This window comes from Protopterus annectens, chromosome 12.part0 (genome assembly GCF_019279795.1).
Source record: "Protopterus annectens isolate FY-2018-M chromosome 12.part0, PAN1.0, whole genome shotgun sequence".
Lineage (NCBI taxonomy): Eukaryota > Metazoa > Chordata > Ceratodontiformes > Protopteridae > Protopterus > Protopterus annectens.
The window spans coordinates 177,656,981-177,680,714 of NC_056746.1; positions in this window are offsets into that span (position 1 = coordinate 177,656,981).

Sequence of the window (23,734 nt, forward strand, 5' to 3'; positions counted from 1 at the left end):
GCCTTGTATCTAGATGAAACTCTACCATTAATCAGAAGAAAGTAAACAGTAAAACCTTATTGTGATGGAACCTTAACTAATGTATAAAATGTGTACTTTATTGTTATAACTTATACATAATTTGTTTATAAAAGCAGACTTTCTACCTGGTCCTGTAGAAAAAGCATCACTCTTACAACAGAAAGTGTAAAATCCAAAGTCCAGAAGTAGAAAATGGGCCGAGGTTGAAATATACGAACAGCAATCACAATAACCTGAAAAAAATCTGCATAAACCAGCAGGTGCGTATGAAAGGGATAAGAAAAAACACACAGTAAGGAAGTCAGCTTTAGTTTGAAGCTTATCATTATTTCAAAAAGAAAATTAGTTTAGAAATGTGGACCATTGCGATAGTCCTTTATCCTGAGACAAAATAATGAAAAGCTGTAATATTATCTAATTAAATAAAATACCCAGAGTCTAGAATAAAAAACGTGAGCTGGAATTGAAATATACAGCAGCAGTTAGCATGGATGGCCTATTATATGCATGGGGAAGAGGATACAACAGTACCCACGATAAAGTAGGCAGTTGTCTAATGGGGGCTGCAATTATATCCCAAAGTATGCCCGCAAAACAGATGCCAAAGCACCATAGAACTGAAAACTTAACTTAGGCTTAAAATATAGACAATAATCTGATTCAACATTTATTGTTATTGCAGAAAGGGTTTATAACAGCAGACTTTCAGCATTGTATTTTATAGTAAGAGAAAAGCATTCAGAAACTATATTTTACACCAGAAGTTATAATATTCAAAGGATGAAACAGCAAAGGGATTCAGGCACGTAATTTAACAGATAAAAACGTTCTCCTCATTATGGCTAAGGCTGTCTCTGAACTGCATTTTACTTGATTGCATAAGTTGATCTACCTGAGATTTACTTTAGGTCACTCTAACTGTGGTTGGTATTTCCCATCCTCGTGTTACATAGGCTCATAGGTACTTACTAGGTTAAGTCAATGAGGGTGCTAAATCAGGGGTGAATTTCATTTTCCCATCCATTTACCCAGGTTACATTTGAAAAGTGTAAGATAAGAACTTTGCTTTATATAGAGAGGAAAATGATCCTAAAGAAGTGATATTTGCTGTGATATATTATCTATCCCTCCAACATGTTCTATACATGATGTAAAAGAGATTTAGATCATTTGAGTGGGGGTATAAATACCTATATTTTTTCTGTTTCAGCTTCCTAGAGCTTCTGTAGTTAGTGCTAAGGGAACTGAAGGCAGTATACTCCATTTGTAGAAACTTTTCTGTTTTGAATTTTGGAGTATCTTTTTTATTGATTTCCATTTGCACTTAGCCACCTGATTATCTGATGTTGGTTTAATTCCACGTAAAATACAGAAAACTAGAACTCTGCAAAACAATGCTCGATTTTGTTATCTAAACGGTTTATGTAGTCAACACTGTCCAGTTTTTCTGGCAATATTTTTTTGCTGTGATGATATTGCTTATTTGCTTGACATAACATTTTACCTTACTGCTCAAATAGATTATACTTATTAGGTTTGCTGTATATTGCCTGAGACCGTTTTTGTCTGTTCCTGGCTTGAGGGTTTGGCTAGTCTTAATGTTTAGGTTAAGAATAATAGGAGAATATAATTTAACTATAACTCTATATTGAATGAGGGGTCCACTATAAGTGATCATGTGCTAGCCGTTTGTGATACACATGCTCACTGCCACTTACTCAAAAAGGCAAGTGCTCAACTCCCACTAGACCAGTCTTAATTAATTAATTAACCCTCCCAACAGTCAACCCTATGAAACTATAATGCATTACCAAAGCCCTAACTATAACCCTAAAACTCCCGCTAGTTCGTAACCTGAATCCTTGATCCCTAACTCTAAAATTTCACTCCCCCTCCCTAACCCTATAGTCAATAATCACTCCCTAAACCTAAAACACAGCATCCCCTCCCTAAACATAAATTCCCTGATTACTCCCTAAACCTAAACCCTCTCCCACTAACTAAATCTTAAACTCTAGAAGGTAGAAAAACACCCACAAGGGCAGATACCAATAATGCAGAAACCACCGCACGGCACAATCCACCTTCAATGTAGCAGCGTTGTGTACACCAAAAACACTCCTTGGATATAAAAACAGTATGAATTTATTGAAACAAGCAAAACGACTAAGCGCTTTCGCCAGCAACCTGGCTTCTTCAGACTCTGAAGAAGCCAGGTTGCTGGCGAAAGCGCTTAGTCGTTTTGCTTGTTTCAATAAATTCATACTGTTTTTATATCCAAGGAGTGTTTTTGGTGTACACAACGCTGCTACATTGAAGGTGGATTGTGCCGTGCGGTGGTTTCTGCATTAAATCTTAAACTCCACTCCCCCTCCATAACCCTAAAGTACCTGACCACTCCCTCACCCTAAAAGTCAGCATCTCCTCCCTAAACTTAAATTCCCTGATTGCTCCCTAAACCTAAATCCTGTCCTGCTACCTAAACCTAAAACTCCGCAGTTACTTCTTAACCCTGATACCTGTCTCCTGCTCCCTAACCCTGAAACTCCTTTCTCACTCTGCATCCTTGAAAGCCCCATCCTGCTCCCTAAACCTAAATCCTTTCTCCATTCACTGCCCTAACCTATAGTCCCACCTCCCCTACAACTCCCTCCTGATGGTTACCACATTTATCTCACTTGAACTCATATAATGCATTGATGCACAGCTGCTTGCCCAATTTCATGTTTCAGTTTGATCTTCAGCCTGTAAAAGCTAAATGACATTGGGTTCCTGGCTTCAAGACAGTGGCCTTCAAGTGCTTGGAAGTCAAGATATTTCTAGCAGAATCTTAAATCAATAGACATTTTATTCCCCACCATTAAGTTACAATTCTACAGTTTGGAATTTCACTATAATGTTAGCTTATTTGGCATAATAATTGTTTCTAGTTTTCTAGCCAAAATATAACTCAGTGGGTGTTCATTGTTAAAAGCTACTAGGTTTGCATTCTGCATCTTTCTGTAATTGTATTAATGTGCATTTATTGTGTGTAATTTCTCAGGATATTCTTTATTTTAACTGATACAGGTTAGAGTTATTATTGGGCTCTTTATTACACCCTGTACTTTTGACCTTCCTTAGTTACCCCTCTACCCCACCCTAGTGGGTTCGATATTTCAAAGAGTTTCAACGAAGAAGGTGGGTGACATCTCACCTTTGTTGGTCTGAATTAAGGAGGGCATATTTCATCTAGGATGAACAATCACCACTCCAGTTTGAACCCACCCAAAGAGAAAAGTCCTCCCTGTTATTGCTTGATACTTAGGGAGACATTATGTCACTTGTTCTTCATCAGCATGCTTATATAATGTTAGGGTGTGGACTTTATCATCAATTGTCTGGCACTAAATTCAAGACAGATAATCTTTGCTAATTTTAATGCTGGGTTGTGAGTGAGTCTGTTGATGTTGCTGTTGCTGTGGATTTTCAACTTTTGGAGGGCACCAGCTTTGTTTGGGAGGTTTTTATCTGACACTTGTATCACAGACCATTCACAGCATTTACTGTTTTTGCTAGATCATAGTTGAACTCTGTTGTAGTCTGACCATTATATGATTCATTTCTTCCTGGTCTTCTGCAGACTAGATTATCAGAGTAGATTAACAAATTTCCTTCTAGTAACCTGGTGCCTTTATTGGCCCATTTCTTTTCTGAAAGCAGTGAAGATAATCTTTGTTTTTAAACACCTTTATAAAATGATAATTTAAGATGTAGGCAGACATATAAGGTCAGAGGCAATAATTAAGGATGGAGGGTTTCTCTCCTACAAGCAGTGGAGATGATCTTGATCAACTCTCACTTACCAATAGTAAAGCAATCAGGAGGTCTGGTGATCTTCTCATCCCAGTAGCAGTAGGTCAGTTGCCTAGCCAGACTGATAAAAATAGTATGGCTTATATTGTTATGAGTTAGAGAGGCATGATAACAGAGTGGTACAGATGTTAAAGCAGCCTCACTTCTCTAGGATAGGTGTATGCTAAATAATTAAAAGACATGAACATTAATATCCACATTTATTAACAGCTCCGAGGACTAAGGATATGAACTGTTAATGAGATGCTTCCTGTATCACTGAGTAGAGCATGTGACTCCTTCTACCTTCATTTGCCTGCTGTGTGACTCTGAATAGGTCACTTAAAACAGTCTCCTGGGTCATGCCTGAAAAGGGACATTTATATCCAACAGGCTTTCTTGGTCAACAAATGCATAAGTTGAAGGAAAGAAAAAAAGAAAGAAAGAAAGAAAGAAAGAAAGAAAGAAAGAAAGAAAGAAAGAAAGAAATGTGATGATTTTTATTATTTTTCTTGGATTGCTTTGTTAGTCTGATATTACAGATGTTTGTTCATAAATACATATTTCCAGCACAAATTACGAAAGGCTTGTTTTAGTTTTAGGACAACCTGTGTGAAACAGAAATTGAAAAATTCTGCTGTCCTAACAGAAAATGATATTTGTGTTTGCTTATACAAAGGCATTAATATACAGTCCAAGAAGTTTGCTGTTAAACTACCGTATTAAATTTCTCTAACATCTACATTAGAGACCGTGCAAGTAAATTACAAAGTGACATCTAAATGTGCATTGGAAAGTAGACATACAATTTATTGGTGATTTGGCAGTACTTTTCCTACTGTAGGACTGAGATAAACCTTTCAATGTTGCTTTGCATGTGTAATTAAATAAATTGATTAGTAGTACAGCTTGGAGAATTGCTGTTTGCTTTTAGATCTTTTTATGTTGCTTAGAAATATGGTACTGACAGTAGCCATTGTATATATGGCACAAATTAATTTAGGCAGGTGATGAGCTATACAATTAAGTAAGCCGGGCCCAGAAATTATTGATCAATATCTATAAACTTAGAGTGTAATCTTCATTGCAAGTTGTTTAATATACTGGAGAAATAGGAGCATTTACCCAAATTAAACATTATGAAACGCCTAGCTGCATTTCCAATACAGGCTTCTAAGCACAGTTTTTTTATAAGTTAAAATTATGTGTGAAACATAAGGGCATGACAAAACAAACACTTAACTCGAATATATTGCTGTTGCAAACAAATGTAATGATGTAAGTCTCAAGATTCACTGGCCACTTCATATATAAATGACCAGGTTGATGAAAAGTTCTTCCTTGAAGACTGTCTCACACGTGATATTCAGAAAGTAAATGTGCCAGTCCAGTATTACACTCCAGATGGATGTAAAGAGGACTATAAAGGATTCAAGGTTCAAATACTGCAGATAACACGGGAAGATATGTAATAACTAATTTACTGTAATAATTTACAGGAAACAAGCATCAAGTTTCCCTACTTCTGTATATATATATATATATATATATATATATATATATATATATATATATATATATATATACAAAGAGCTACAACTCAGCCTTCAGTTAAATTTCCCTTTTGCAATATTTTCTATGATGAAAACATTTGTTTCACATATAAACTGGTGGGGTAATATTTTAAGCTTGATTTTATTTTAGTTTCTCAAGATAGAATATGCTTATTATAAATTCCTCAGTGTACTACCTCTCAATTTTGAATTATAATTCACACATCACAACACACATAAGCATACACCAGCACTCTTAGCCTCCATCATTTTATATAAATAAATATGTAGATACACACATACACACATACACACACACACACACACACACACACACACACACACATATATATATATCCATACATACATACATATACATGCATATATATATATATATATATATATATATATATACATATATATATATATATATATATATATATATATATATCTCCATACATACATACATATATACACATATACATGCACACACACACATATATATATATATATATCCATACATACATACATACACATATACATACACACACACACACACACACATATATATATGTTGTTGTGTCTTTTGGCTTTTCCCGGTTAGGGGTCGCCACAGCGGAACTCCGGTCCGCTAATATTTGGTAGTTGATTTTTATGTGCCGATTTACCAGCCCTGAGGCACAACCTTCAATGAAGGTGCACCCATTCACACATGTCTCCACGCAGAAGATGCTCTAGCTGAGAATCGAACCAGACAGCGTCTTACTGTGAGTCGACATATATGTGTGTCATGAAACCTGGAACATTGAACTAGACAAGTTACCAGCTATTCGGTTGTCACTTAAAGGAACATGTCTCTGGTTACAGGCAGCCTACACCAAAACCACTGATGCTTACTTAAACTGTTAACTTCCAGTGTTCGAATGTCGATTCCATGGTCACCATTTCCGACATTTTGATAATTCAGTATTACCAAATTCAAATACATAAGTGAGTCATTTTGTGGAAAAATGTTTTGATTTTCCACATTTTGATAGTAAACTGGATTTTTTTCTGTTTTGTTTTTACTATGGGAAGAAGAAAAATCTATGTTTGAGTTTTTGTTTGTTTATTTACTTAAAGCTTGCTTCAGATTTCCTTTGTGCCACCTCAGGGGCTTGCACCTTCCTGAGGAGTGTAATCTGTCACTGTGACTGAGTACCAGCACGTAAAAGTAAAGGTTCTTAGCTTTAGAGCTCTCATTTGTCACTGGTTTCATATAACATCTCCAACGTTGCCTCATATTTTAAGTCTTCTCCATGTAAACTTTGTAGTTTTCTGGATAATCCCTGATGGTTGCAGACACTAAATAATAACAGACATTCAAGTTTCAGACTTTATATCCTTCATAAAATGCATGCTAAGGCAAAAACTGTTATTTTAACAACTTTCTATATATAAAAGAGCCATATCTGACTCTCATTATTTTTTTATTTTGCCCTTGACATTTGCACTAAAAAGTCGAGAGCTGCTTTTTTGCCACAATCAAATGAGGAGGTATGCAAATTAACTTATAACTGCTGGGTGGAGATAGGGGCTTTTGTGAGTGAAAGTATTTTACCCTCTTGTTATTTGTTCATTTTAAATGGTGTGGCTTTGCAGGACTAGTTTAAGTTTATGTGAAATCCAATGGATTAGGCAACTGTAGGTTCAAAAATGCATACTAATGCAAAACTGTTATTTTTTGCAACTTCCTAAAGAGACATATTTGAAATCTGTCCTTGATTTTAGACCTTTGTCCCTCGTTATTATTTGACTTTGATCCTGGTTCTTGCACTAAGAGGTTGAGAGGCATTATTTTTAACACAATCAGGTGATATGAGAAAGCAGTGTTGGTATAACTGCTAGGTGGGGGTATGGCCTGTTTATGAATTAACTCTGTTGTCATTTGATCTGTTTAAGTAGTTTAGTGTTGCAGAGTGCATTTGTGTGAAATAAATTAGAATAAGTATTTATTTTGGCTACTGTTTGTGTGAAGCAAAGCTGAAATTGCCTCTGAGTTTGTCTCTGACTTTTGGCTGTTCTTCCTAAAATATATGATATTCTAAGAAATCTTTAAGGGCTATTATCACTAATGACAGGTATTTGAGCTTCAGACCTCATATCACATCCTTCATAAAATATATACAAATACAAAAACTGGTATTCTAGAATTGTCTGAATACAGTAAACCAGTATTAAACCATTCTCTGATTTTAGGCCTTGTTCCTCATTATTTTTACTTTGTCAGTGATTCTTACAATAAGAGGTTGAGTGGTATTATTTTATCACACTCAGCTGAGATGTATACAGCAACATGGATATAACTGCTAGGTGGGGATTTTCTATGGATTGGAGTAACTTACTGTCTATATTCCTAAGTTTAAACAGTGCGGCCTTGCAGGACTAATAATAAAGTGTATGAAACAAGCTGGGATACTTTACTGGAGCTACTTTGTATTTGTATGAAACTAACTTGAAGTGCATCACTGTGTCCATAATTATTTTTTTCCAGCATCAGACATCTGAGGTTGTATACAGTCAGCAGTGGAGCTGTAATTGCTGGCTTCATGCACTGTCAGTGGTGATCATTTTAAACAATCAGTCTGGCTTTGCAGGACTTGTGTACATTTGTGTAAAACAAATTGGAATAGTTTTTATTGCCCCTTTTTAAATCACAATAGGACATTCAAGGTTTACAAGCCAAGTGGCTGTACTTAGTGAATACAGACATTCGTAGATTGTAACGATAGCTGTTTGAGTGTTTTTATGTTCAGAAATGGGTCAGTTTATTATTATTGGTTAGTACATTTTGTTTACTATTTGGTGAAAAAATAAGTACTTCTCAAATTTAAAGCAAGCACACATAAATTTTGATTTAAAAATATAAATCTGGATGGTAAATTCATAGTTTAAAAATGCATAGAGGTGAATCCAAAAGATTATGCATATTTATGTATAAAAAAAACTGTGTGGGGGAACCCATAGACTGAAAAACACCCAGGACCCAAGCTGCACTTAATCTGTTATTGCAGTAGGATGTTTGCAAAGTTAAGACTAGGAAAAGCTAAGTAAGAAAAAGTAAAGTAGAAGAAATTACAGAGAAAGAGAACGCAAGAGATGACAGAGTGCAGGGGAAGAAAGAAAGGGTGTGATATGAGGAACAGCGTAACAACAGGCATAAGATATCAAGGGGTTGAGAAGTGTCAAGTGGGACTTCTAATATACCTACTTAGGTCATCCCACATATTTTGTAGTTTTATTTCTGTGTTCAGAGAGACTGAGGTACATAGTAAATTCCAGTAGGTCCTGAAAAGTGCCCAGTTAAGGCAGAAGGTTATTCATTACTTGAAAAAGGTAGTAATTAAGGTCAGTTTTAGAGAACTTTGTTAGATGACTACTAAACTGGAATTTATTTGGTAATGAAGATCTAAGTTGTCTAAGTGACATGTTTATGCCTAGTTAAAGTTGTTTTGTATAATCTTGAGTCTAAAAATGCATATGCTTGAATTCTAGTGCATAGATTAAGTTAATCCAACTGTGAATAAACCAAGAAATGCATCTGGAGGGCTTCCCCCCAGGCCTCTGCTGAAAATTGGCTTTGTTCCAAGTCAGAATAAAAAACAAATAAATAAGAATTACATTGAAGTGACAAATTAATGACACATTTAAATATTATTTTCTAGGTCCTTTCCAGCACAGTACCTGTGATACCTAACACAAGTCATTCCCATGCAGTGATTAAGGCAGGACTACTGTTTGGACTGTGGATTTTTTAATTTCAAGGAATAAAAAAGTATTTGAATCTATGCATGGCACCAAGTTCTTATACACCTTTTTATGACTAATGTTCCACTTTAAGAAAGATCAGTATAATATCAATCATATATCCACACTGTTGCCATTTGTGGAAAAGTTCAAATATGTCATCTATAGTAGTAGTAACATGAGTGAGTATCCAGGAGTACTAAGGTTTTTCTGAGATTCTGCAAAGTCCACTGCATTCAGTTTACTAATGCTGAGTAGCAGTGTGCAGTCATTTAACTGTTTATTCAGAGAGGTAAAGCCAGATTGCAGATCTCGGACTAGTGTTTTGGGTCATTGAAAGAGCATAGTAAAGCTAAATCAACAGAAAATGGAACTAGATGTGCATGTCATAAATCACAAACATGCACTTTGCCCACTTTGTAGAGAAGTGAAAATGACCAAGGTTAGAGCCCAATGGATTTGGGTGCGGACATGCATTCTTTTTTACCATGCAAATCTTTTGCATGAGATAATTTTGAAGCCAAACAGTGTTATGTAATCTAACCCTTTCTGATTTAATCTGTGCACAAGCAGTTTATAGTCAGGACTGTCAATAATTTGGTGAAGTCAAGGAACACAAAAGCTATCATCTCCTATTCCAGGGGTAGATGTCATATACTTGGTCAGTTTCATAAGGTCTGAGATGATGCTATGACCTGACCAGAAACTGTGCTGGGGTTTGCAAATGTGCTGTGTTGAGTAAAGTGATAAGTTGTGTATGTACAATGATCCTAAGAAATTTTGAAAACAGGTTCAGTGTACAAATAAGTCAGTAGTCTTCCCGTTTGGATGGATTATTTCCTTTGGGAATAGTGATCATCCTATTACATTTTTAAAGCTAATGTATCTCCCCTTCCCTAATTCTCATATTTATTAAAATAGTAAAAGATAGAGTGACATAAGGACCAATTTTCTTTATATCAGCTGGAGAGCCGTTTTTTTTTTGTTACTCTAGCAAGCTGACATTTCACAAAATCCATGGATAACATAAATAAAAGTAAAAAGAGTCCCTGATATTTTCTGCCTGTATCTGTGATTTTTGTTGGCTGGAGTTTTGCTGTTTAATCATTTAATGATGAAATAAAATGGGTATGTGAGGTGGCCACTGTATCAAGATGGTTAGCTAATGAGAAGCAATCGTCTTACTTAAAAACTGTTTAATCCTTTCCACAACTTGGATGGACACACCCAAATGACTTATGTCAATGTAATTTAATATTGTTTTTCTCTTGACTTCCAAGATGGATGCATACTGATCAGTAGCTTAACATCAACTCTCCCACGTGAAAAACTTGAGTAAAATTCAGTTATTGTCTAGTAAGTACATTGCCTGGATGCCAGCAAAGAAGAAATTTAGAGAACTTGAAAGAAAATCAAACAGGAAAGGTGATGACAAAATACTGTGAGTGAAGAATCCTGCAGCTGTTCAGCAAAAAGCAGTCCATGCTCTTGCTCTGGTATAAAAGATGGCTTGAGGAAAGAAAGTCAAATATCCTGAGTTTTTTTTAATATAAATGAAACATTGAAGGAGTATACCAACTCAAATAACAAAAGGCTGTAAAAAATAGAAGAAGTTTTAACAGCTATTCAGAGGAACTGATAAAACTGCAAAAATCAGAGGTCAAAATAAAGAAAAGGCTGGCTAGTATGTGACTGCTCAGGCAGAGCTGTTTGAAACAAATGGTAGAGTTTGAGGACAGGGCATGTAAAGAAAACCTGACATGTTCTGCTGTACCAGAGAAACTGGAAGGAACAGACATAATTAATTTTATGAAAGCACATATAAGTAAATGGATTGGTATTCCACAGCAAAATGTGTTAATTGAAAGAACACATTGTGCTTATGCCCCAAACCTGGCCAGGAGAAAGCAGCCAAGACCTGTATTAGTAAAGATGTTATCTTACTAGCAAAAATAGTTGATCCTGACAAAACTGTGGCAGAAGGGCAAGGTATTAAAATTTGGAGAGAGTAGAGTGTTTGTGGAAAATATTTATTCATTGTACACCAGGCAGAAGAAAATAAAATGTATCCTAGTAATTAGGGGATGTCAAGAGGCTGGCTTAAGATTCAAGCTGCTGTATCTAGCTGCCTTCAAAATATTTTTTTTCCTGGTGGATAAAAGTAATTTCTGGTGCAAAACAGGGGAAGTACTAAAGTTTCTACAGCAAGGGGTAAGCTATCAAACAGAAGTGGACCATACTTCTTATTCTTCTGATAGTAATGCTCATTGTGAGACTTTTCCAGTGAAACCTTTTCTGACATTCCAATGGAAAATGCTTGAGAGTCAAAAAAAGCACAAGAGTTGACTAGAAGAATCAGAAACACTTTGGACTTGAGCAAGAGTCCAGGGTTGGGAGATGGAGATAAAAACAAAGATGACCAACAACATGGGAATTAGTGAATAAATCTCAGACTATAAAGCATCAATCACATTTGTGAAATATGACTTTACAAGAGAAAGTGACTGAAAAAGATTGGATGTTTGTTGACTTTGTTAAACTTGTTGTGGGACTGATAGGCATATGCTTCACTTCAAGTAATTAATGTTTGAAAGTACACTAAAAGGGAAAAAAGGAGGGGAAAGGAGGGAAAAAAGGAGGGGAAAGGAGTGAAAAAGTAACTGTAAGTAAAACAATTTTTGCTCTTAATAGTATTTGTATAAAACATTTTATGGTATAAATTGTATGTCTCATAGAAAAGTATTTAGTGATTGTATAGGATAAAGATACTAAAGTCAATGGAAGCGTTTTTCTTTCTTTTCTTTCTTCTTTCTTTTTAGTTTTAAGAAATGTAATCATTGCAATGCAAAAAGAGAAGAAAGGCTGAACAAAAGCATGTTTAGTCAAGAGTTTTTTTTAATCTTGGGCTGTGTGTGTGTGTGTGTGTGTGTGTGTGTGTGTGTGTGTGTGTGTGTGTGTGTGTGTGTGTGTGTGTGTGTGTGTTTGTGTGTGTGTGTGTGTGTGTGTGTGTGTGTGTGTGTGTGTGTGTGTGTGTGCGCGCGCGTGTGTGAATGCACATGGGCTTAAAAAAATGAGAAACTGCAGTGTAATAAATAGTTTTTGTTAAGCAAATATGTTCATTGCCAGATGAGAAATCTGGAGCTGAGGTCACCTTTCAATTTTGATCTTATGTTTCCATGGAAACAAGCTGACTAAAGGTGAAGACAATAAATCAAGAGGTCTGAACATTGTTTACTGAGAGATATGTAAAATTAAAAGGTACAAGATCAAGTGGTTCAGTAAAAAATAAAGTTTGGAATTATTGGAAGTAGTAACTAAATAATGTAATGCATTTACTAGAGCATTATATAATTTGGTTTTATTTAAAGATAGCCATTACACTTTTTCTCAAGGCTAAAAGTTAATGTCATCTGAAAACATACAAGTTATTTTTCACATCTGGGAGGGGAATAAAGATAAGAAAAGAACAGACAGAAATCAGTGTAAGTAGAATCACAGTTGTAAAGGGTCTTAACATGGGTAACCTTCATTTTAATTTGGAGTTTGACTGTGTACAGCTATCACTTTGGAACAATTGCTCCTATCAGGAGGGTTAAACTTTATTATTTGAAGATATACATAGCTTTGTGTTTTTGTTTTAAATCAGTAGGTCATGGTGGTGTTATGTTTTTGTTTGTTTGAGGATTTTCATTAAAACAAAAAAACTCTTGTATGAAATAGGTTCAAATGGCGATGACAAAAAACAACTGTATAAAAGATCAACTTACCAAACATTAGAGGGTGCATGTAACACAAAAGCTGGAAATAAACATTTAAAAAGTGTCATATATAGTAAATAGGAATAATAACATTTTATCATAATGGCTACACTAAGCATGTTATTTAGAAATTGAATGGCCTCACATGTATAGACAAAAAGGAAGGAATACTGAATTATATTAAGAAATACAGATTGCAAATAGCAGTGCTATAGGAGACGCACTTGGAATGAAATGAGCATGTGAGTTTAATAAAGAAAGTATGTCAGGAGGGATATTCAGCACAGTATCAGGGAAAAGGAAAAGGGGGGGTACTTATACTAAGTGCTATAGGTTCTCCAATAGCGATAGAATAGTAAAAAGATACTAATGGTAGATTTGTAGTATTAAGGGCTTGCTGACAAGGGAGGAGGATTATGCTGTCATGTACATATATTTCACCTAAAACTGCTATTATGGACCTTAAGAAATTTTTGGGAGAAATAATCAGCTTTCAGCAGGGAACATTACTTATGGGTGAGGACTGAACTTGAATTACAACAGTGAGAATGTACTTGGGGATCTAGAAGAGAAAAATATAACAAATGATTTTAGATTTCTGAAGAAATGTATGAAAATATTTGGTTTGGTATACATGAATTCAGTATTAGAAATTCTGGGAGAATTCACATATTATTCCCCAAGGTACAATAGCTTGGGTAGTTTAGACAGAAATTATATTCCACAGGAATTTGTCAATTTAACTGAAAGCTTCGACACACATCCAATAACTATTTCAGATCATGCACCAACAACAACTAAGATAAAAAGGATAATGAAATACAAATGACACACTGGTGCTTCCCCACCTACCTGTTAAAAGACTGGAATTTAAAGAATGGGTAGTGGAAATTGTTTGAGAGCTATTAGGAAAATAGAAATTTCTACAGATGTTGCAGCTAGTAAGTGGGATACAATAAAAGTGGAGTTTAAAAATAGGGTAGAATAAAAGAAAATGTGATACAGTTAAGAAGTAACAAACATTATTTAAAGGGGATAACAAATATTTAAGTATTGCAGAACAATAGATATCTCACACAAGAAGAGGTGCAAATGCACAGTGCATAAGAGAAAATAAAGGAGTTTCTGAATAATAGCTATTAAGCAAATGTTTTTTTGATAACACCAGAGCACAAAATCTTTTAGCACAATGACTTATGCTAAAAAAATTAGAAAGAGTAGTTGCTAAACTTAGGGAGCTTATAAAAAGAAAAATGACTAGAGATCTTGTAGAGGCATTAGAGATATTTCAGAAATGTTATGAAAACTTGTATAATACAGAGGAATGTGGAAATCAAGAAAACACACAAATAAAAATATTTATGGAAGACTTAGCTATACCAAAGTTAGAGGTAGATGAGGCTCAACAATTAACAGTTAAGTTAGGAGGAAAAGGGATAAAAAGGTTATGTGTAATCAGGTCTATATTATATAAGCGAATGCTCAAATTGTGAACGCTATATAATCAAAACATTCTACAAAAACACAAAATATCGAACAAACAAATCAGTGATTTTTTTCCCCAGGGAAAAAAATAGCTGATCTATTAAAAAAAAAAGAAGAAAAACCATAAAATAAAGTGGGGGGCTTCACCCCCCCCCCCCACTTAAATATACCAAATCCGAGATCGCTCCATAGTGGAGGAATTGGCAAAGTCCCAAAAACGGCCTAGTACCACTCAGACCTAACTTTGTACAGGCTCATTTCAATTTTAAATCATGATTATGAAGTGTTATGTCTATAATAGCTAAAAAATTGCAAAGGTATTGCCAATATTGATAAATATGGATCAGTGTGATTTTGTGAAGGGGAGACAAACATTTGACAACATTAATAGATCAATGATGATCCAGTGGGAAGCAGAATGTAAGAAAATACCACTGTTCTTATTGGGTCTTGATGATGAAAAAGTATTAGACAGAGAAAGCTAGAATTTTATGAGTAGAGCAATGCAAGCATTTGCATTCCCTAATACAATAATAAGGTTAAGTAGGAGGATATATGAGGGATCAGAGTAAAAAATTAAAGTGTAAGGGTTCCTCTCTAATACATTGTGTCTGAACAGAGAAACCAGGCAGGGGTGTCCTCTTTCCCCTTTATTATTTGCATTATATTTAGAGCCATTGGCAAAGAAAATAAGGGACTCAGAAATTCAAGAATCTAATTGGTATGGTAATCAAGAAAAGCTGGCTTTATTTGCAGATGATATTATTTTCTACTAGATAAAACCAGAAAAGGACATCTGCATATTGTGGAACATTCTGAGACAGTTTCAAGTCTTTTTGGATTATAAAATTAATAAAGACTAAATAAAGGCTAAACAAAGGCTATAGCTGTAAACTATGTACCCACACATGAATTGGTTCAGCAATACTCATATTTATGGGGATGTGATAAAATGAAGTATTTAAGAGTATGGGTTAAAACGGATTATGTTATGATAGCTAAGGATATGTCAGAAGAGACTAAATAAAAGACAGTAGAAAAACTGAGAAACTGGACGCTCTTCTTTATGGATATGGATACCAAGACACAGGCACTGAAAAAGTTTTTACTCCTTTTAGTTTTATATACAGGTCAGGCATATTTTTATCAACCAGGGTTGAAGTTGTGGACCATAATTAATAAATGATTGAATGATTTTATCTGGAAGAGGAAGAGGGCAAGGGTCAAGTTAACAAGGTGATTTAGGATTACTTGATTTGAAGGTATATTTTACAGCTACACTGTTAAGGTTCATATACATAACACAAACAAAACACTAATTCAAAGAGGAAAGGGGTGATGATGAAGTGGGGGGAAATTCAAGAAACAAAGAGAGAGTAGGATTTTGGATGTAGATCCTTAAGGAGAATAACAACAGCCATACAGAACATTATATTTATAAATTTGTGGAAAGTATTCTAAAGACTAAGCCAACATGAGAATGGAGAAAGGAGATTCTGATGATAGAGTTGATTGCAATTAGGGGTACAGAGAATATTTAAGGGAGCTGGACTTTACTGGAGAAAATTGACAAAAGAACCAAGATATTAAGAGCAGATAACTAGAGAGAGAATGGTAATAGAGTGGGAAGAGGCCAATAATATATTTGGATTGCAGGCTACAGACTGCCTTCCGTATCCAGAATTAATATCTGAGTTTAGGCTAAGAGAAAGGGTTAGGTGAGTGCTGAGTGAAATGTCTGCTCTGGTAGACTTTGGTAGAGGTTTTTAACAACAAAAGCTGCTGTTAAAAAGAGATAATTAATAGGGAGTATACAATATTCCATGAAGTATAAGAATCAATCAGAGGAGGTTAGAAAAGATTGGGAAGATAGACTAGATAAGTAATTCACAAGAAAACAATGAGAGGACATACATATGGCTCCCAAATATGCAATAAAGTCTAGACGACTCAGGATTTTTGCATGGAAGGGTATGCATATGCATTTTTATACCCCAAGCAGACTTCAACAATTTTTTCCTCCAGTATATGACAAATGTTGGAGGCGTACTGGGGAAGAAACAGATAACTGGGAATATTGTTTTGGCAGATTTTAGAAATTCCCTACAGAGTACTCTTTCAGAAATGTTGGGTGAGCAAATGGGTATAACTAAAGAATTATTTTTTTCTTTTTTGAGCTGGGATACAGGATCTCAATTGCATAGACATAGTAAAGCCTTGTTAAGTTTATTTCTGGTAGCTGCCAAAAAAAAAAACAATTGCAAGAAAATTGAAATCAAAGTTCAAACCAACTGTATTTGAAGTAGTGAATATTGTAACAGAGATAAAAGAACTGAAAATGGGATCTTTAGAAAAGGGTAAGGACAAATTATGTAAACAAAATAGCAATTGTGGGAACAAAAAAATGCAAAATGCTTTGGAGGAGGAGGATTGAGGTTTAAGGAAATGCAGGAATTGATAATTTTATGTAATATTGGATTGATGGTGATTGTATAAATGGGAACGTGTTGCCATTGTTTGTTTATATATAAATGGATGTTTGCCTGTGTCTTAAGTGATAATTCATTAAAGGTGTTAAAATATTGTTTTTGCTCTACCTAGTATTCCACTATATGTATTTCTGAGGCCTTAATGATATTGCATAGGTCTTATCCTCCCTCCTGGGACTTACACTTCCTTCAAAATGTATTCCTTTTAGCTGTCTTATGTCTTAAGGCACGTAGGATCCATGGGAGAGCTTAATTTTTGTTGTAATGTCTCTCCTAAGAGCATGCTTATTCAATAATCCACACAAAATATTAGAAAAAAAACAACACCTAGGTCACTAGTTGGGAATGAATGTATTATGTTCCAGTTAATTTTTTTTTCTCTATAGTGACAGATGGCATTTTCAGACTTCTGATCATTTTAATAGTGTCCTGTGTTTTCTGTATATTATAAATGTATATTATAAATGGGGAGTTTAACACACTTTCTAGTGTTCTCAAGGCTAAGAAGTGTGTGGGTGTATTGTTAAGCACACGGTATATTCTGTAGAGTTAAGTGACTAGTTTGGATTATCCTAGAGTACTTCAGTCTTGGAAGCTTTATTTGTTAGAGTTATCATGTCATGGGATAATAAAATACACAAAGATAAGGAATTCAGTGTAATTATGTTTTTTTAACAGGATAAATGAAGTTTGGGAACAGACAAAGTTGTCACAGGACATCTTTAATGGTGGGGGGGGGAATCTGGGATGTAAGGAAGTAGATAAGATGGGAATAAGTGAGTTGGTAGGGAGCAGGTAAGAAAGGGTTAAGCAAGTGGGAAGCTAGGGGAGGAAGTGAGGTAGGAGTAAGGGGTGGGTCTTGAAGGCTTTTGAGGTGGGTTTTAGTGTTGGGAGGAACATTTGGTGTGATCTTCTTGTTGAAGCAGGATCACAATGACCTGAGGTTTGAGTAAGGCAGGCCTTGGGTGGTTTTCTAGGCATATAGGTGAGGACAATTGTTCAGGGGGGCATATCTACTGAAAGTTTTTTAATTTTTTTTTTCTCTCATGAGGGATTTGTGGTGGGGAGATCGTACAGGGAGGGATAGGGGAGGATAGGTTTAGGGGCAGGGATGTGGGATACCTAATAAATAAAAAAAAAGAAAAAAGAAAAAAAAGAGAAAGTGGAGAGAAAGGGGGGATGTATGCATGACTGAGACAGTTAGCTTGCAGGGTAAGGCCAAAAGTAGGGGGAAAAGTGAGTTGTGTTAGTTAGTGTTGTTTGATTCTTTGATAATATAGTGGTAAACTCACTTACTGTAGTGTGGTCCTGGGCTTACTTTTGCATTGCGAGGTGGCGGTCGGTTTTCCAAGTAGCTGGATGGTGGTCGGTCATGCTGTCCTGGTCTTTTCCATAGGTAGGGCTGGGTTTTGCTACTGTTTGGGGTAGCCAGGGTCATGAGATGCAGCTCAGCAAGTATGGGTTCTTTTTGTTGCTTTTCATTGGTGGTGGTAGTAGCATTTTCGCAGGCTTACAGGGCCATTTTTTGTTGGCTGCCCATGTGCAGTTATGGGAGGTTCCATTTATTTAAAGAAAAAAAAGGAAAAAGAGAGAAACAATCTGCTGTACTTGTTTTTCTTTTATTTTATTAGTTTTGGGAGATTAACGGGGGCTTTGGAGTCCACATCTGTTTTTGTTGGTGGGGTTAGTGGTTTCCCTGGTGGTCAGAGTGGTCATAGTTTGAGGAAGGAGCTGGTAATGCATGCTCCTTGCTAGTATGGGGACTGCGCATGCCCAATCTCACCGCAAAAGCGGCCTTATTTAAATTAAAGGCTTACAAAGGGTATATAAAAAAAAATAAAGTACAATACTAACGGAATTAGAGGGTTAGCACTGAGTGGGAGGCAGGGGAGTTAGTTTTAGTGCCAGGCAGGGAGATTAGGGAGATGAGTTAGTGGTGGGTGGACAGAGAAGAGACAATGCAGTACAGTCACCTCTCTCTGCATATGGACATATTAACAAAAAAAAAAAAATGGAAATAAATAAATAATAAGAGAGTAAATGCTGGTAGGGGTGCAGGTTTAAGGGGAGGCTTTGGAGGGTTGGGGGAATTTAGCTGTTGGTAGCTCACATGGGTTAGTGCTACATTACTCTGGCCATGGTGCACATGGCCCTGGTTCGAGGCTTTAGTGAGAAAGCTATGTATGTCAGTATTATTATTTATTAAAAAAAAAAAAGTGTTGTTGGTCTAAGCTGTTACTGTAAGGTAAGGGGATTGAAAGAGCATATGGTGTAGTGGTACATTGCTCTGATTTCAGTGTACAGGGTCCTGGATTTGATACTCGGCAGGTATGATAGTTTTAGGTGCTGTTACCGGATTTACTTGGGGGTCATGTAATTAGTGTTTTGGTTTATTATTCCTACATTTTGACCTGATGTTACTGGCTAGCTTTAATATTTTTTTTTCTGTGTGTGTTCCCTGTTCTTACAGTGTTCATTTCTTTTTCAGGTAGTGCATTCAGGGTGAGTTGGTGATCATGGCAGAAGTGGGCGAGTATCATGACACAAGTGGAAGACTTGTTTAGGGAGATGCCTAATGAATACAAATACTCGGAGAAAGCGGCAGACGGGGACCGGAACTCGGAGATCTAGAGCTAAGAGATCCAGACAGATGACAGGGGAAGAGAGGACAATGGAGGTTGAAATGCCTGTGGCAGCACCTTCATCCCTGGCAAGTAATAATTCATCAGGCTCTGTGGGGATAGAAGCTGTAGGTGCAGTTATGGGGACTGATTGTTTGGGGTTTGGTGGGGGTGTACAAGGCACTGCATTGGGTGTGAGTTTGTAGGCCCTAGCCAACCATGATTTGAGTTTTGATAATACCTTTTTATTGTTGGAGGAGGATTTGGAGCCTGGTATAGACGAGGTAGGGTTAGACTTTGGGTCGCGGCCATTGGAATTGGTTGGTGACACAGGCATTAGGGCAGGAGGGTGCACCAATTTTGTTAACTCCACACATATTGCTTGTGGTGAAAGAGATGATTTAGAAAGGGGAATGTATTGATATTTTTGAGTTAAATGATGTGGATGGGGTTCAGTGTTTGATGGAAGTGAGACGGCAAATGGGAAGGACCTTTCAGAGGCATTGGTGGTATTAGGTCACAGGCAGGTGGGGATGTTTCAGCAGAGGACATTGGAAAATTGGGTACTGTGATTCATATACTACACAGCAGTGTGTTTGGAAAGGGATAATTCATTGGCCCTTCCACTCTTGGCCTATATTTTGACTATACGGAAGGCACAAAGGTTACAGCCAGGTAGCACATGGCTTTGGTTCGGTCAGAAATTCTGTAAAAGAAAGGTTGCTGACAAATCTATGCATTGGGAAGTCAGACACCTGAATATTTGGCTTTCTACCATGATGGACACCTTTGGATTGGGTAATAGAGTGGGTCAGCCAGTGGAAGGGGGTGCTGAGTATGTTGGGCTTTTAACATAGGGAGGTGTTCACAGACATGCTGCAGATTTTCACATGCTTGTTCTAAGTGTATGGGAGTGCATGCAGCTATGCAATGTGGTATGTGCAAAAGTCAGTTTGTGGGTCAGGCATCTTTTTTTATAGTTCCATGAGGTTCGGGTGGGCCTCACATGGCACTACAAGGAGTTTGTGGCAGGGCTAATTTTAATGGTCAAAGGGGGGGGGGGTCCTTTTGTGTAGGTATTGGGCGCCAGGGGACCCATTCACCTACCTTTTGAAGGAGTTGCTGGCACATTATCTGCTGTTGGCTGTGGTTGGGGAATTAATTTACGTTTTTTTGAGGGTTTTTTCTATTGTCTGCTTAGGGAGGATATTTTGAGAGTCTTGATTTAGAAGGAGTGTCAGGCAGGAGATTGTTGGGCCCATTTGATTAGTCACCTTTTACTCAATTTAAAGTATCACCTTTGGGTTTGGTTCCCAAGAAAACACAGGGTGAGTTTTGTTTACTTCAGCATTTATCTTACCCTGAAGGCAAGTCTGTTAATGATTCCATCCCTGGGGAAGTGGTTAAAGTGATGTATGCATCTTTGGATGATGCGGTCTACATCATTAGACGTTTTGAGGATCCTTGGCTGGTTAAGGTAGATATTAAGTGGGCCTTTCGCTTGTTGCTGGTGCGGGAGGAGGACTGGCCATTATTGGGCATGGTGGTGGGTGATAGTTTTTATTTTTACACTGTTATGCCTATGGGGTGTGCAGTGGGTTCCTCTACTTTTGAGAAGTTCAGCATAGAACTGCATTGAATATGGCAACAGGGGGTAGAAGGACAGCAAGCAGTACACTATCTAGATGATATTCTGTTGGTAGGTAAAGGAAGAGAGGGGGCCCAGGTGGCAATGCATGAGTTTGTGGGGATGTGCAAGGTCTTGGGAGTACCACTGGCTAAGCATAAGTTGGAAGGTCCTGCGAAGGTGCTGGATTTTTGGGGTTTGATGGTGGGTGCAGGCCAAGGTTTGTTTCATTTGCCGAAGGAATAGGTGGTTCATCTGCTGGAGAAAATCACCTGGATGAAGTCCAAGAACAAGGTTCATGTGAGGGATGTGATGGAATTGTTGAGCTTGATGAACTTTGCTTGCAGGGCAGTGCATCCTGGGCATGCGTTTTGTCGGTTGGTGGCTTTTCTCTTGAAAGGAGAAAAGAGTAAGCACCACAGAGTAAGGGTCAGTGTGTTAGCACAGGAGGATTTAGCTTTCTGGATGCAGTTTTTACATCAGTTTAATGGATCACATTTTGACAGTCAGATTGGGTAGGTCAAGGGGAGCTGGAGTTGTTTACAGACGCGGCTGGGGGTTTGGGTATGGGAGCTTATTTTGCGGGACAAAGGTTCTCAGTGCCATGGCCTGCTTATTGGTCCGAAGAGTGGAAACAAGACATTGCCTTCTTGGAGCTGATGCTGATTTGGGCGGCTTCTGTGGTGTGGCAGGGTCATTTGAGGGGAAGGAGGGTGGTGTTTAATTCAGATATTAGCTTAGCATTGCCGCCTCACAACAAGAGGTTCTCTGGTTCAATTCTCGGGCTGGGGTGCCTTATGTGTGCAATCTGCATGTCCTCCCTGTGTTTGTGTGGGTTTCCTCTAGGTGCTCTGGTTTTCTCCCACATTCCAAAAGACATGCATCTGGAGTGTTTCTCCCTGGGCCTTCGCAAAAACTGGGCTCTATGCCAATCGGACTTTCCTAGTAAACAAATGCTAAGTAAATACATAAAATAAATAAATAAATATACACTTCTTGCAAATGCAACAAGTGCTGATGTTTTTTAAATATGAAAACGGACTTAATCTGAGACACTGAATGTAGGGAAATTCTCCTTTGCTTAAAGTGCAATAACCTCAGAGGTGAAAGGGGTGTGAATGAGTCTATTCCCTTGTCTAAAACTAAAGACTGAATTCAATCTCTGATTATTTTATTTTTATGTCTGTATTCAAATGACATTTTAAATCCTGGCATTTGCAACAATATCATATCAATTTCTGAAATGTTCATTAGTTAAATTCTATCTTACAAAAAATTATTTAAATAAGCAAATATGTTCTTTCTATGTAAGAATTATCTTTATGATTGATATATGCTATCTTGGCTGTTTAATTACCCTGAGGCTCAGAAATGTCTTGCATTTAATCTGTTAAGCAGTTTCATATTACTGGATAAGAATTAATCTAGTTAGGTATGTGTGCAGCTTGTGTAATTTAATTAACTGTGTGTGCAAACAGCTTTAAATTTTAACAGTACAGTAATGATATTTCACCTCAGTTGTTTTCATAATTAACATACATGCATAATTATTCAGTCAAGGGTAAGCTGCCAAAGTAAAAATGCAAAATTAAAATGATGTAACCAAGTAGCACTGATTAAAATGCTAAGAGACATTAAACTAAGCCATGCAATATGGGTACAGATAGTCCTGTTTTCCATTAAGCAAATAGAGAAATGATTTCTAATCTCTGGTATGATTTTGGTGTCCTATTTTTCACAAGATAAAGTTTTACACTAAAACATGTATTACTCTAAATTAAAGAGTTGGTATTAAGACAGCAGGGGATAAGCTGTACAATAAAGGACTGTGTTATCTCCATTTCTCTCTGTTCAGTAGTATTCTTTCTTATTAGTTATTTTTCAAAATTTACCATACAATATAATGTATGGCATGTTTTATTTTAGTAGTTTACATTTCTTGTTTGTGTTTTAAGTCTTTACCCAAAGTGCCTCACCTCTGTAGAGCGGAATGAGTTGCAAATAAGCTGAAATCTGCTTATTGTAACTGTAAGCTAGAAAGCATGCATCACGTGAACAAATGGTCCTCTATTTTTCACTTTCAAGATCCTCTGCTTGCACATGCATAGTGGCCTTTTGCCATATGTATATTGATTAGTATTTGTTAACCAGGAGAATGGGCTAAACCAGAAGGACCCATTTTAGGCATTGCTCAAAAATAAAATACAAACAACTATGTCAGATATCATTGTAAATACCATAAAGTAATATTACTATGACTGTAAACAGCATACAAAGAGGTAAATGCAATATTTATTGTGTAATAAAGAATTCACTTTTACACAGTAGTAGACTAATTAAATGTTATTTAACGCTTGGCTGATGTGATAATTACAATTGCTTGTAGTACGATACAATAAATTGCAATATACCATAAAATGCAGCATTCTGTTTAAAGATACAGTTTTTCATAATGGAGGTGAGAAAAAGCATTTGTGTGTTGCTGATTATGTTCTAATGAAAATTAAGTTGAAACAAAAGTCAAGTTTTCACAGTGTGTAATATCGATTGACAGGTTAGT